Source organism: Macaca fascicularis, chromosome 1 (assembly GCF_037993035.2).
Source record: "Macaca fascicularis isolate 582-1 chromosome 1, T2T-MFA8v1.1".
Lineage (NCBI taxonomy): Eukaryota > Metazoa > Chordata > Mammalia > Primates > Cercopithecidae > Macaca > Macaca fascicularis.
The window spans coordinates 85,485,449-85,498,413 of NC_088375.1; the positions used below are offsets into that span (position 1 = coordinate 85,485,449).

Here is a 12,965-nt window from a genome sequence, read left to right on the forward strand (position 1 = left end):
GGGGTGGTGTCTTCTTGACTTGGGTGCGATTAGTCCATCCCTTTCTTTTTTTTTTTTTTTTTTTTTTTTTGCTGTATGAACAGCAGTCTTGGTGGTTAGCAGCAAAAGGTAGGGTCCTTCCCAGGCTGGCTTGAGTTTTTCTTCTTTCCACGCTTTGATGAGAATGTGATCTTCCGGCTGGTGCTAGTTTACCGGAAATTCTAGGGGTGATACATGTGCTAAAAGACTTTTAGTGTTTGAGGGAAAGGAAAGTGGAAGATAAACCAAGTATATAATTTTTAAGAAATAGACCTTTTGTTTTAAATGTGGGGACGTTGGCTGTGGACTTTATAGTCCTTAGTGCCTTTTTACTGAGAAATTTCCTTTAGCACCTATTTTTATTAGTTTTTAAACCAAAGAAAGCCAAATACCATTCTACATTTAACAATGCTTTTTGTATGATTTTTGTACCAGATAAGCTAAATTTTACCTTTATATTAGTGTATTATTGTTAAACCTAATTTTAATAAACCTTACAGACATATTTATCCAATTTTTAATGTTTGACCAACCATAAGGTAAGATTTTATAGACTCTTTTTAACCTTTTATAATTTTTGCTAAAGAGCAGGTTGGTGCTTTAAGAAAAACCTGCTATGCTTTTACTTTAATGTTCAGTTTACAGAAAAACTGGTTGTTACCACTTTAACTTTAGCCAATGTTTACACACAGAATTTTCTTTCCAATTAACATTTTAAAACTTGATTAAACCTTTAAAACAAAATATACATATTTTTAACCTTTTAATGTAGGTAAAAATTTATAGTTATTCCTTGTTATAATTCTTTTACCAAAGGTATATTTTACTTTCCTTATACACCTTGCACATAAACTGTTTTTTTTACAACATTTTTCTCTTTCACAACTTTTACAGACAATTCTTCGACATGCCTCAACTTTCTGACTTATTACAAATATTTCTTTCTTTAAACAATCAGTTAATTTATTTCAGGACAAGAGTTTACCATATAATACTCTTTTTTTTTTTTTTTTTTTTTTTTTTTTTTTTTTTTTTTTGAGACGGAGTCTTGCTCTGTGGCCCAGGCTGGAGTGCAGTGGCGCGATCTTGGCTCACTGCAAGCTCCGCCTCCCGGGTTCACGCCATTCTCCTGCCTCAGCCTCCTGAGTAGCTGGGACTACAGGCGCCCGCCACCATGCCCGGCTAATTTTTGTATTTTTAGTAGAGACTGGGTTTCACCGTGGTCTCAATCTCCTGACCTTGTGATCTGCCCTCCTTGGCCTCCCAAAGTGCTGTGATTACAGGCGTGAGCCACCGCGCCTGGCTATAATACTCTTTTTACATAAATTCTGCCCCGCCCCTTTTTTTCCTTAGGGTATTTCTGAACTGGTGAGGTGTGCTCACAATGAGGTTGCCTCTAAAAGTTATTTTTTACCTTTTTCTGTTAGCGAATCAGTTGCCGCTACAGATTGAATGCTTTTGGGCCATCCACAGGTTACTGGGTTAAGGATTTTTGATAGGAAGGCCTCAGTGCTTTTGGGATATGCCCTTGTTTACACTGACAATGAAGTGGTATTGGAGTGTTATAGGGTTATGGAAATTTACCTTGGCTTTTAAAAAGGAGCAGGGTACACTGTTGTTGTTTTTTTTTTCTTTACTTGTATATATATCTCTCTCTTTCTCTCTTTGACTTTGTTTCTCTCTCTTTGACTTTCCTTTTGCCTCTGTCTCTTCCTCTCTCTCTTCTCTGTCTCTCTCTCTCTCTCTGCCTTGCTTATGCTACAGTTCTCTCAACCAGTGTGGAGAGATCTAAAACCAGCTGTAACCAAGCATCCATGTATGGGAACTGGTCTGGGTGCCCTGGCTTTACAGGTTACCTTGTGCCATACCTTTGAAACAAGGGACCTGTCCAGGCTTCCTTCTGATGGCCAATCCACCTCTAATGCTGGCCCGTTACACACAGTTTTACACACAGTTTTACATTTTCCTGGTGTCATAGTACTCCATAGTCTCCTTTAAACCCTCTTTTGAAATTTTTCAACATAGTTCCTAGTAGAGTTGACTTATTTGTGCCTGACCCATGCTTCTTTGAGACAAAACACCACGCTCACACCACACACACACCACAAAACAAAGAATGGGTAAAAAGGGCACACACACACTTTTACAGTTTATGCCAAACCAGAATCAAAACCAAAATCAGAATATCAAGAAATCTAAGCCAGGTCCAAACCAAAACCAAACTATCAAGCAATCCAAGTCAAGTCAAAAACAAAAACCAAAGTGCCGGTACAGGCACACTGTGGGTGATCAGGCCACTTCCACTCAAATGGAGTAGGCAAGTTCCTAAAACTGGTCCTGTCAGGCAATTCAAACCAAGTCAAAACCAAAACCAAAACCAAACCAAAGTGCCAATAAAGGCATGCTGTGGGTGATCAGGCCACACTTCCACTCAAATGGAGTGGGCAAGTTCTCAAGACTAGTCTTACCAAGTTTCAGATGTCCAGACTCCAAGTACCGGTTCTTTCCTGGTGTTCAGCCACTGCATTGATCCTCCATGGGGGCCTGCCACACACTGCTCTGGCAAGGCGTCCCACTGGGACAAATGCCTACCTGGGAGTGCTCTCAGGATCCACGTTGCTCGGCTGGTTGGAGTCCCCCACAGGGATGTTCCACAGGGCAGGCTTAAGCTGCCTAAGGAGCTGCTGCAACCATCTGTCAGTCACCTCACTTCCCGGTCAGGGAACCAAGAAATGTAGCAGGATGAGCCGCAGACAAAACTCAGACACCAAGTTAAAGAAGGAAGAGGTTTATTCGACCAGGAGCATCGGCAAGACTCCTGTCTCAAGAGCTGAGCTCCCCAAGTGAGCAATTCCTGTCCCCTTTAAGGGCTTACAACTATAAGGGGGTCCACATGAGAGGGTCGTGATCGATTGAGCAAGCAGGGGGTACGTGACTGGGGGCTGCACACACTAGTAATCAGAACAGAACAGAACAGGACAGGGATTTTTACAATGCTCTTCCATACAATGTCTGGATTCTATAGATAACATAACTGGTTAGGTCAGGGGTCAATCTTTAACTACCAGGCCCAGAGGGTGGCGCCGGGCTATCTGCTTGTGGATATTTCATTTCTGCCTTTTAGTTTTTACTACTTCTTTCTTTGGAGGCAGAAATTGCGCATAAGACAATATGAGGGTGCTCTCCTCTCTTAGCTGTAGGTGTGCAGTCTTATTTCTGTGTTCTCTATTCTGTGCCATTGCTCTGTGTGTCTCTTTCTGTGCCAGTACCATGCTGTTTTGATTACTGTAGCCTTGTAGTACAGTTTGAAATCGGGTAGTGTGATGCCTCCAGCTTTGTTCTTTTTGCTTAGGATTACATTGGCTGTTTGGGCTCTTTTTTTTGTTCCATGTGTATTTTAAAGTAGTTTTTTCTAATTCCGTGAAGAATGTCAGTGGTAATTTAGTGAGAATAGCATTGAATTCTTTTATAAATTACTTTGGGCAGTATGGCCATTTTCTCAATACTGATTCTTCCTATCCATGAGCATGGAATGTTTCTCCATTTGTTTGTGTCTTCTCTGATTTCTCTGAGCAGTTGTTTATAGTTCTCCTTGAAGAGGTCCCTCACTTCTCTTGTTAGCTGTATTCCTAAGTGTTTTATTCTCTTTGTAGTGATTGTGAATAGTAGTTCATTCATGATTTGACTCTTGGCTTGCATGTTGTTAATGTATAGGAATCCTAGCAATTTTTGCATATTGATTTTATATCCTGAGACTTTGCTGAAGTTGCTTATCAGCTTAAGAAGCTTTTGGGCTGAGACAATGGGGTTTTCTCAATATAGGATCATGTCATCTGCAAAGACAATTTGACTTCCTCTCTTCCTATTTGAATACCCTTTATTTCTTCCTCTTGCCTGATTGCCCTGGCCCAGACTTCCAATACTATGTTGAACAGGAGTGATGAGAGAGCACATCCTTGCCAAACAAATCTGGCATGGTGTTTTACGGTTTTGAAGGTTGAGCTACTAAAAGACATCTGTTTTGTTGTCAAGGACTGACACCGTACAAACCACACAGGACAAGGTGGCAGAAAAATGAACTCACATATGGAACAAGTTGCAACCCAGCTAGGCCCACTCCTAGGACTAGGACTATCCTGCCTCTATAGGTGACATGACACTTATAGGCCTGAAAGGAGGTGAACTAATGGCATCCTTTCCTTATAATTACATTTTAGGTAGCTTATCTCACATGCACAGACTCACTTCCAAGACTCTGCTGGGTGAGTGTCTATGTCTCAGCTTCATTGATAGTGAGAGCTCAAGACTTTGGTGAGTGGATAGGATGAGGCAGGATTTTCTCAATGAAGTGGTAGGAGAATTTTATTCTTTAATCTCAGTCATATCTTAGTTAATTATGACTAAATACAGTAGATGTTTTCAAAAGAATATTAATTTCAGGAATTCAAGAGAAAACTAGATTTTGGAAAAAACCTTTATTATATGCTGTTGAATTTTGGACTTTAGTTGTGTTTGGTATTCCTTATTTTATAATTTTCTTTTTTTATTTTTATTTTTAAGTAAAATAGCTATTTATTCAGCCCGTTGTTATGCCAACATGTTCTGTGCATATACCACTATAATTAGCACACCCTTTGTAACAGGCAAAATTGTACATCAAGTTATATTTCATGTTACCTGATTATATAAAAATGTAAAATGAAAATGAATTATCAGTTTCTTTTAACATTCCTAGTAAACAATTCGGCAGTAGATATGAGGCACAAAATCTTAGTAAAATATGACACAGGAAGAGCTTAAGTTAGATAAGTTAACTCTTAAATTTAACTTATCATAATTTGTTACTAATATACAAAGACAGCAAACTTTTAAAATATTACATTGACTAAGATTCTGGCAGTAAGACACAGCATACCAAGCTTGCCACTCAACTTGTTTATGGTAAGTCTCAGCTTCAATATGAAGCTTTTTTTTTTTTTTTTTTTTTTTTGATCAAAATCCTGCTTTTTACATGCTAAATATCTTGGCAAGTAGGCCATTAAATATGGCAATGACAGCAAGAGTGAGGAGTTAACAAAAGCTAAACATTGCAGCCTAAACAAAATCCATACAAAAAAAAAAAAAAACTATCACTGGTTACACAACATTTTCCTGACTGCTTAAAACTGCCGAGACCAGCTTAGTCGGGGAGACCCTAACCCCGTGATGCTAGAGGAATTAAAGACACACACACAGTAATATAGAAGTGTGGAGTGGGAAATCAGGGGTCTCACAGCCTTCAGAGCTTAGAGCCTCGAACAGAGATTTACCCACGTATTTATTGACAGCAAGCTAGTGATAAGCGTTGTTTCTATAGATTATAGATTAACTAGAAGTATTCCTTATGGGAAACAAAGGGATGGGCTGAAATAGATGGGTTTGGCTTGTTAGCAGCAGGAGCATGTCCTTAAGGCACAGATCCTCATGCTGTTTTTGGTTTAAGAATACCTTTAACCAGTTCTGCCCTGGGTGGGCCCCGTGTTCCTTGCGCTCATTCCGATAAACCCACAACCTTCCAGTGTGGGCGTCATAGCCATCACGAACATATCACAGTGCTGCAGAGATTTTGTTTTTGGCCAGTTTTGGGGCCAGTTTATGGCCAGATTTTGGGGGCCTGTTCCCAACATAAAACTTGGTATAAAACATGCATTTTAGAATCTTCAGCTATCAAGTTCAAAAAGTACCAGTGTCTATTTAAAATAATTCCTCTCCCAAGCCGAAGTGTAATCAAAATTAATTCAAATGACATAACACATTCTAATGCTAAAAAATATTCTTTATTATTGAAGAGGTAAATCCCAGAGCTTTTGGGGCTTTCTCATGCTGCAAATGGTTCACTCAAAGCAGCATATGACAGCATCCAAGGATGACACTAAGCTCAGTAAAGGGCAAGACTGCTGGTACCCAGCTCTGACCTCCTAGTGAAGCATGGCTACCGTGTCCATAATACAGGCAGGATGTGTAAGGATCAAAGGCACACTATTCTGCTAGCTAAAGAGATAGCAAACCAGCCCTGCAACCCTAAAAGCTCCTTCCCCAGGTAAATAAAAGTATATGAGGGGAAAAATTAAAATACACTTCTCTACAGAGTAACGATTTTGAAATATTAATGTAATCCCTCCTTCAAAAATTTTAACTAGAGTCATCTGGTCATTTCTGATTACATCTTAAAGATGTATCCAGATTCATCCCAGCACTTTGGGAGGCCGAGACGGGCGGATCACTAGGTCAGGAGATCGAGACCATCCTGGCTAACATGGTGAAACCTCGTCTCTACTAAAAAATACAAAAAACTAGCCGGGCGAGGTGGCGGGCGCCTGTAGTCCCAGCTACTCAGGAGGCCGAGACAGGAGAATGGCGTAAACCCGGGAGGCGGAGCTTGCAGTGAGCTGAGTTCCGGCCACTGCACTCCAGCCTGGGCTACAGAGCGAGACTCCGTCTCAAAAAAAAAAAAAAAAAAAAAAAAAAAAAAAGATGTATCCAGATTCACTTTCTGTTGGTTTATCCTTAGACACTTCTAGTTAAAAGTATTAATTTTATTACCAAATATCTTAACCAGTAGTCCGACTGCAGAGTATTATCTCCCAGAGTTATGAAGCACTGGAAGAGGAAAAAATAGATGTTCAAGCAGCAGGCAACATTTATGGCCCTTTCACACAGTGGCATCTGAGTGGCTACTGAATAGTCCAGGAATAATTCTAAAAACAAGAAAATTCGTGCATTTTAGTAAATATGTTGTAGTTTTCACAGTTGAAATTTCCTCAGACATTGCACTTTCTTTATAAGGGAATCCTGATTTTTCTTAATGTTATGGTGAGTCAGGACTTGAACTAGCAGCCTTCTTTTTCTTCTTCTTACTGTGTTTCTTATGCTTCTTTTTCTTTTTTCTGTTGCTTTTTCTTGTTTTTCACTGCTTTTCTTCTTTTTTGTTCGTACCTCCTTAATATACTGTGATTCTGACAAGGACTTGGATGATAAAGTTATTAAGAATTTATCTTTCTCTTTTTGCTGAGTCCTTTAATGTCCTTTTCTTTCTCAGTTGCATCTTTTGACTTCTTTTTCTTTTTTAAACTATCCTTACTGTCTGATTCAGTTTATTACGTGGAGCTTTCAGAAGATTTATATGAACGGTTCTTTTTCTTTCTCTATTTTCCTTGTTTCTTATCCTCATCTTCAGAATCAGAAGAACTGCTAGAAGAAATAGAGCTTGATGAAGAAGATGAATACCTGCCAGATTTATTCTTTTCTTTTATCTTTCTTTCTTTCTTTTTTTTTTGATGAGCTCTCACTTCCACCTAACAATTTCTCCCTGTGTTTTTCTAGTTCTTTCTTCCAGTTCTCATTCATGTTTTTCTTCAAATTCAGCCAAAGTCTTGGAGCCTTTCTTTTCCTCTTCTAGTTGCTCTTTTACTTCTTCCCAGGTAGGCCTTGGTCGATTCAAGTAATCTGGTATTGTTGGCCCTGAAGACTGGATTGGACCCCTTGATCTCGCCATTGCTATTGGGTTCATATAGTCCAGGATGTAGAACATCTTCCTCCAGTTCTAGAATCATTTTCTTGTTCAAATAACCTTTGTTAAATTTAACTGGTTTCAGGTTTTTGTTTTTAACAATATTGATCTCATTCTAATTCCCTTGGTGTCATGTCATAATTTTGGCAGTACCACGCGATTGTCCCACTTCCCCTTGGTGCTGGGCTGAGCGCGCAGTCACACGCAGAGGGAAACCAGGCCGGAGAGAAGGCCAAAGCAGGCCTGCTGCAGGTCCTCCTGTCACCTCCCCCTATAATTTTCTTTTAAATACTGTATGTAATTAGGTTGAATTTTATCTTTGAAAGCAACAGATACCTAAATTCAGAATGACTGAGTTATGCTTTTTTTTTAAAGTTTGGAGGCACTTTAGTGTACGTATAATATTTTAAGACTGATTAAAATTATGTCAAAATGTGAGATTATTTTACATTTTATATTAGATTTTAGATTACTATGAAGACCATTTAGTTTTATTATGCCATAGTAGTTGCTATGAGAGAAGTTTTTTTCCTGGCTGCCACATATCTGAAAATAGAACTTTTTGCTGTTTATCGAATCTTTGAAGAATTAATAAGCACCATACATGAATGTTGCTTTAATATTCAGCGTGATTTTATATACCTTCTTAAAAGTAAATTCAGCTTTATTATTTTTTCTTTTTTTTATTTCAAGTGCAGGGGTACATGTGCAGGTTTTATATAGGTAAACTCGTGTAATGGGGGTTGGTTGGTTGTACAGATTATTTCATTACCGAGGTATTAAGCTTAGTACATATTAGTTATTTTTCTGATTCTCTCCATCCTTTTGCTGTCTGCTGTCTGGCAGGCACCCCACTCTGTTTTTCCCCTCTATGTGTCCATGTGTTCTCATTTAGTTCCCACTTAGGGAAATGCAATATTTGGTTTTCTGTTCCTGCATTAGTAGATAATAATAATGGCCTCCAGGTCCACCCATGCTTCTGTGAAGGACATGATCTCATTTTTTTTTTTTTATGGCTGCATCATAATACATGGCATATAGGTACCTAATTTTCTTTATCCAGTCTACTATTTATGGACATTTAGGTTGATTCCATTTCTTTGTTATTGTAAATAGTGCTGCATTGAACATATGTGTGCATGTGTCTTTATGATAGAATGATTTATATTTCTTTGGGTATTTACCCAGTAATGGGATTGCTGGGTCAAATGGCAGTTCTGTTTTTCAGTCTTTGTGAAATCACCACATTGTGTTCCACAATGTCTGAACAAGTTTACACTCCCACCAACAGTGTATAAGCATTTTGTTTTGTTATTTTCAGACTTTTTAGTAATAGCCATTCCAACTGGTGTGAGATGATATTTCATTGTGGTTTTGATTTGCATTTCTCTAATGATCAGTTATGTTGAGCTTTTAAAAAATGATTGTTGGCTGCATGTATATCTTTTTTTTTTTTTTGAAAAGTGTTCATGTCCTTTGCCCACTCTTTATGGAGTTGTTTTTTTCTTGTAGATTTGTTTAAGTTCCATACAGATTCTGAATATTAGACCTTTGTCGGATACATAGTTTGCAGAAATTTTCTCCCATTCTGTATGTTGTCTGTTTACTCTGTCAGTAGTATCTTTTGCTTTACAGAAGCTCTTTAGTTTAATTAGACCCCATTTGCCAATTTTTGCTTTCATTGCAATTGCTTTTGGCATCTTCGTCATGACATCTTTGCCTCTCTCTATATCCAGGATGGTATTGCCTAGGTTGTATACCAGGGTTTAGTTATGGAATTTACATTTAAGTCTTTGATTCATCTTGAGTTTTGTATATGGTGTAAGGAAGGAGTCCAGTTTCAATCTTCTGCATATGGCTAGCCAGTTCTGCCAGCACCATTTATTAAATTGGAAATTCTTTATTCATTGCATGTTTTGTTAAGCTTTGTCAAAGATCAGATGGTTTGTAGGTGTCTGGACTCTCTATGCTGTTTCACTTGTCTATGTTTCTGTTTTTGTATCAATACCATGCCACTTTGATTACTATAGTATAGTTTGAAGTCTATACTATAGTATAGTTTGAAGTCAGGTAGTGTGATACTTCCAGCATTGTTCTGTTTGCTTTGGATTTTCATGGCTATTCAGTCCTTTTTTAAAAAAGTTCTGTGAAGAATGTCATTGCTAGTTTGTTAGGAATAGCATTGAATCTGTAAATTGCTTTGGGCAGTATGGCCTTTTTTTTTTTTTTTTTTTTTTTTGAGACGGAGTCTCGCTCTGTCACCCAGGCTGCAGTGCAGTGGCCGGATCTCGGCTCACTGCAAGCTCCGCCTCCTGGGTTTTACGCCATTCTCCTGCCTCAGCCTCCTGAGTAGCTGGGACTACAGGCGCCCGCCACCTCGCCCGGCTAGTTTTCTGTATTTTTTAATAGAGACGGGGTTTCACCGTATTAGCCAGGGTGGTCTCGATCTCCTGACCTCGTGATCCGCCCGTCTCGGACTCCCAAAGTGCTGGGATTACAGGCCTGAGCCACCGCAAGTATGGCCATTTTAATAATACTGATTTGTTAAATGCATGACCTTGGAATTTTTTAAATTTGTTTGTGTCATCTCTGATTTATTTGAGCAGTGTTTGTAGCTCTTATTGTAGAGCTCTTTCACCTTCTTGGTTAGCTCTGTTTCTAGGTTTTTCTTTCTTTTTTCTTTTCTTTTTCTTGTGACAATTGTGAATGGGATTCCATTCCTGATTTGGCTGTTGGCTTTATACATTTATTTATTTATTTATTTATTTATTTATTTTTATTTTTTGAGACGGAGTCTCACTGTGTTGGCCAGGCTGGAGTGCAGTGGTGCAATCTCAGTTCATTGCAACCTCCACCTCTCGGGTTCAAGCGATTCTCCTGCCTCAGCCTCCTGAGTAGCTGGGATTACATGCACGTGCCACCATGCCTGGCTAATTTTTGTATTTTTAGTAGAGACGGGGTTTCACCATGTTGGTCAGGCTAGTCTTGAACTCCTGATCTCGTGATCTGCCTGCTTCAGCCTCCCTAAGTGCTGGGATTACAGGTGTGAGCCACCGTGCCTGGCTTGGCTTTATAATTTTTGGTGTATAGAAATGCTAGTAATTTTTGTACATCGATTTTGTGTTTTGAGACTTTGCTGAAGGTGTTTATAACCTTAAGGAGCTTCTGAGTCAAGGCTATGGGGTTTTCTAGATACAGAATCATATCATCTGCAAACAGGAATAACATGACTTCCTCTCTTCTTACTTGGATGCCCTTATTTCTTTTCTTGCTTAATGCTTTGGCCAGGACTTCCAATACTATGTTGAATAGGAGTGGTGAGAGAGCATCCTTGTCTTCTGCTGGTTTTCAATAACAAAACAGAAACTTATAAAGTTTTCTGCGTATCAGTTTGGATGAGACAGATTAGTAATGAGATAATAATTGCTAAATTTGATAATTTGCCAGATTACTAAAATAAAAATCCTGCTGTTTTCTCTGAAAGTTTCAAATTACTTATCAGTTAAAATTTATATTTACTGTGACAAGTAAATTTTTGAGAATTTTTAGTTGTATGCATTAAGGATTTGTGTAATATGCAGTACTTTTCAGAAGCACAGATATCCACATTGTACACATAAGTAAAATATTTCACAATTTTTTTTGACAGACAGTAGTGTTTCATCAGAGATCTCAAGTCTCTTATTTGGATCACACACCCTGTCCCATATACCATAAGATAACAGTAATTCGTAGAGTGCAATTATTTTTAATACTTGAAAATTTATTTTATGTTTTGCGTAAATTTTTGAAATAATAGTGCTTCACTACAGAAATAGTATCTGACTATAGCCAGAATTACTGTTTGTTCATAACACAAGGCTAGAATTGGCAGAATTATTTTAGGTATTCGGGCTCCAAACATCCTTCTTCCTCCTAGCACTTTCATGACTGTGTAAAAATATCAGTTTGAATATTTCATTTAAACCAGGTGTTAACTTAAAAAGGTCATAAATGAAGTTTGCATATGGCTGAATAGTACTTGTTGGTTGCACTTTAAAGAATGCTTTTTGATCCAGGCACAGTTGCATGTACCTGTAATTCCAGCTTCTTCAGAGGCTGAGGTATGAGAATTGCTTGAGCTCAGGAGTTCAAGGCTATAATGTGTGATGATTGTACCTGTGAGTAGCCACTGAGCCTCAGCCTGAGGCAACATACCAAGATCTCCTGGAGGGGAGGGAAAATAAAACATAACTTGTGACCCATACATGCATGTGCATCTTCCTGGAATGGGCTGCTGGTTGTGCCGGGTTCCCTCTTGCAGGTACTGCCTGGCTGCCTCAGCATCTCCACGTGTGGATGAAGTCTCAGGCTTTGTGGGGAGAAAGAGCAGCTCCACAGGCAGCTAATTGTCTCCAGAGCTCCAAATCTGTTCCTCCCATGTCATGACGGGCATGGCGCCGGGGGAATGTTGCATTGTGTTTTCAGAGGAATCAGGTACAGTCCCTGAAAGGATGAATCTATTTTGCTATTTTCTGTTGCCAGGTTGGGGGAAGTACTAGGTGGTTCGCCTTTATTTGTATGGGGTACTCAGATGCCCTGCCACTGTGTTACTTGTTTTACTACCATACAATGAGGGTTCACTTTCAAACTTGGCATGTAGATGCTATTTGCCACCAGCAGATAGGAGGGCTGCTGACTTGGGAAAGTGTACTTGGCAGCCCCAGGTGTATCTGGCCACCCCAGTGTGACCCACTGGGTCCCACTCCAGGTGCTGCAGTCCTACTAATATGTAGGAAGTCATCTGATTCCTCACCCACCATTGCTTATGGGCTCCAGGGTCTTGGCACCCCAACCCAGCCCCCTTCTGCTGCTTCATGCCAGCTGTGGGAGGATGCAGAGCTGGTGCCTTGTCCACTTGAGCTCTTGTAGGTGCTCCAGGTCTGTTGACAAAGCAGTAAGTGGTAGCCACTAACCTTGAACTTCCAGGATGTATTCAGTGGACTTCAAGTGCCTCTTAGAAGCCCGATTTCATTAACTCCCCCAAAACTGAATGCAATTTGAGGATATTTCTCATTCTTATCTCAGTGTTACACAACCATTAATCTCCATTCTATCTGTAGACATTCACTTTCTGGACATGTCTTGTATAATTGAAACCATACATTATCAGTCTTTTGCTTCTGGTTTCTATTAGTTTAGTTTATTTGTTTGAGGTTCATATCCGTTGTAGCATGTAGCATTATTTATTTCATTTTGATTGCCAAATAGTATTCCAATATAAAATATACTTAATTGTTTTTTCTTATATTAACTGGTTGACATTTGAGTGTTTCCATTTTTCATATTTGGTTATACAAACAATGTTCCAGTGAGCCTTTGTGTGAACTAACATTTTCATATCTTTGGGGCACGTAAG

The 12,965-nt window shown here is 39.1% G+C and overlaps 1 protein-coding gene and 1 pseudogene across 9 annotated transcripts in view; one reads left to right on the forward strand and one right to left on the reverse strand.

Annotated features, from left to right (window-relative positions):
- ZNF678 (zinc finger protein 678) overlaps window positions 1–12,965 on the forward strand; it is a 102,375-nt gene that overhangs the window by 42,304 nt on the left and 47,106 nt on the right. The window lies entirely within an intron of this gene.
- LOC102125652 (protein FAM133B pseudogene) lies at window positions 6,737–7,567 on the reverse strand (annotated as a pseudogene).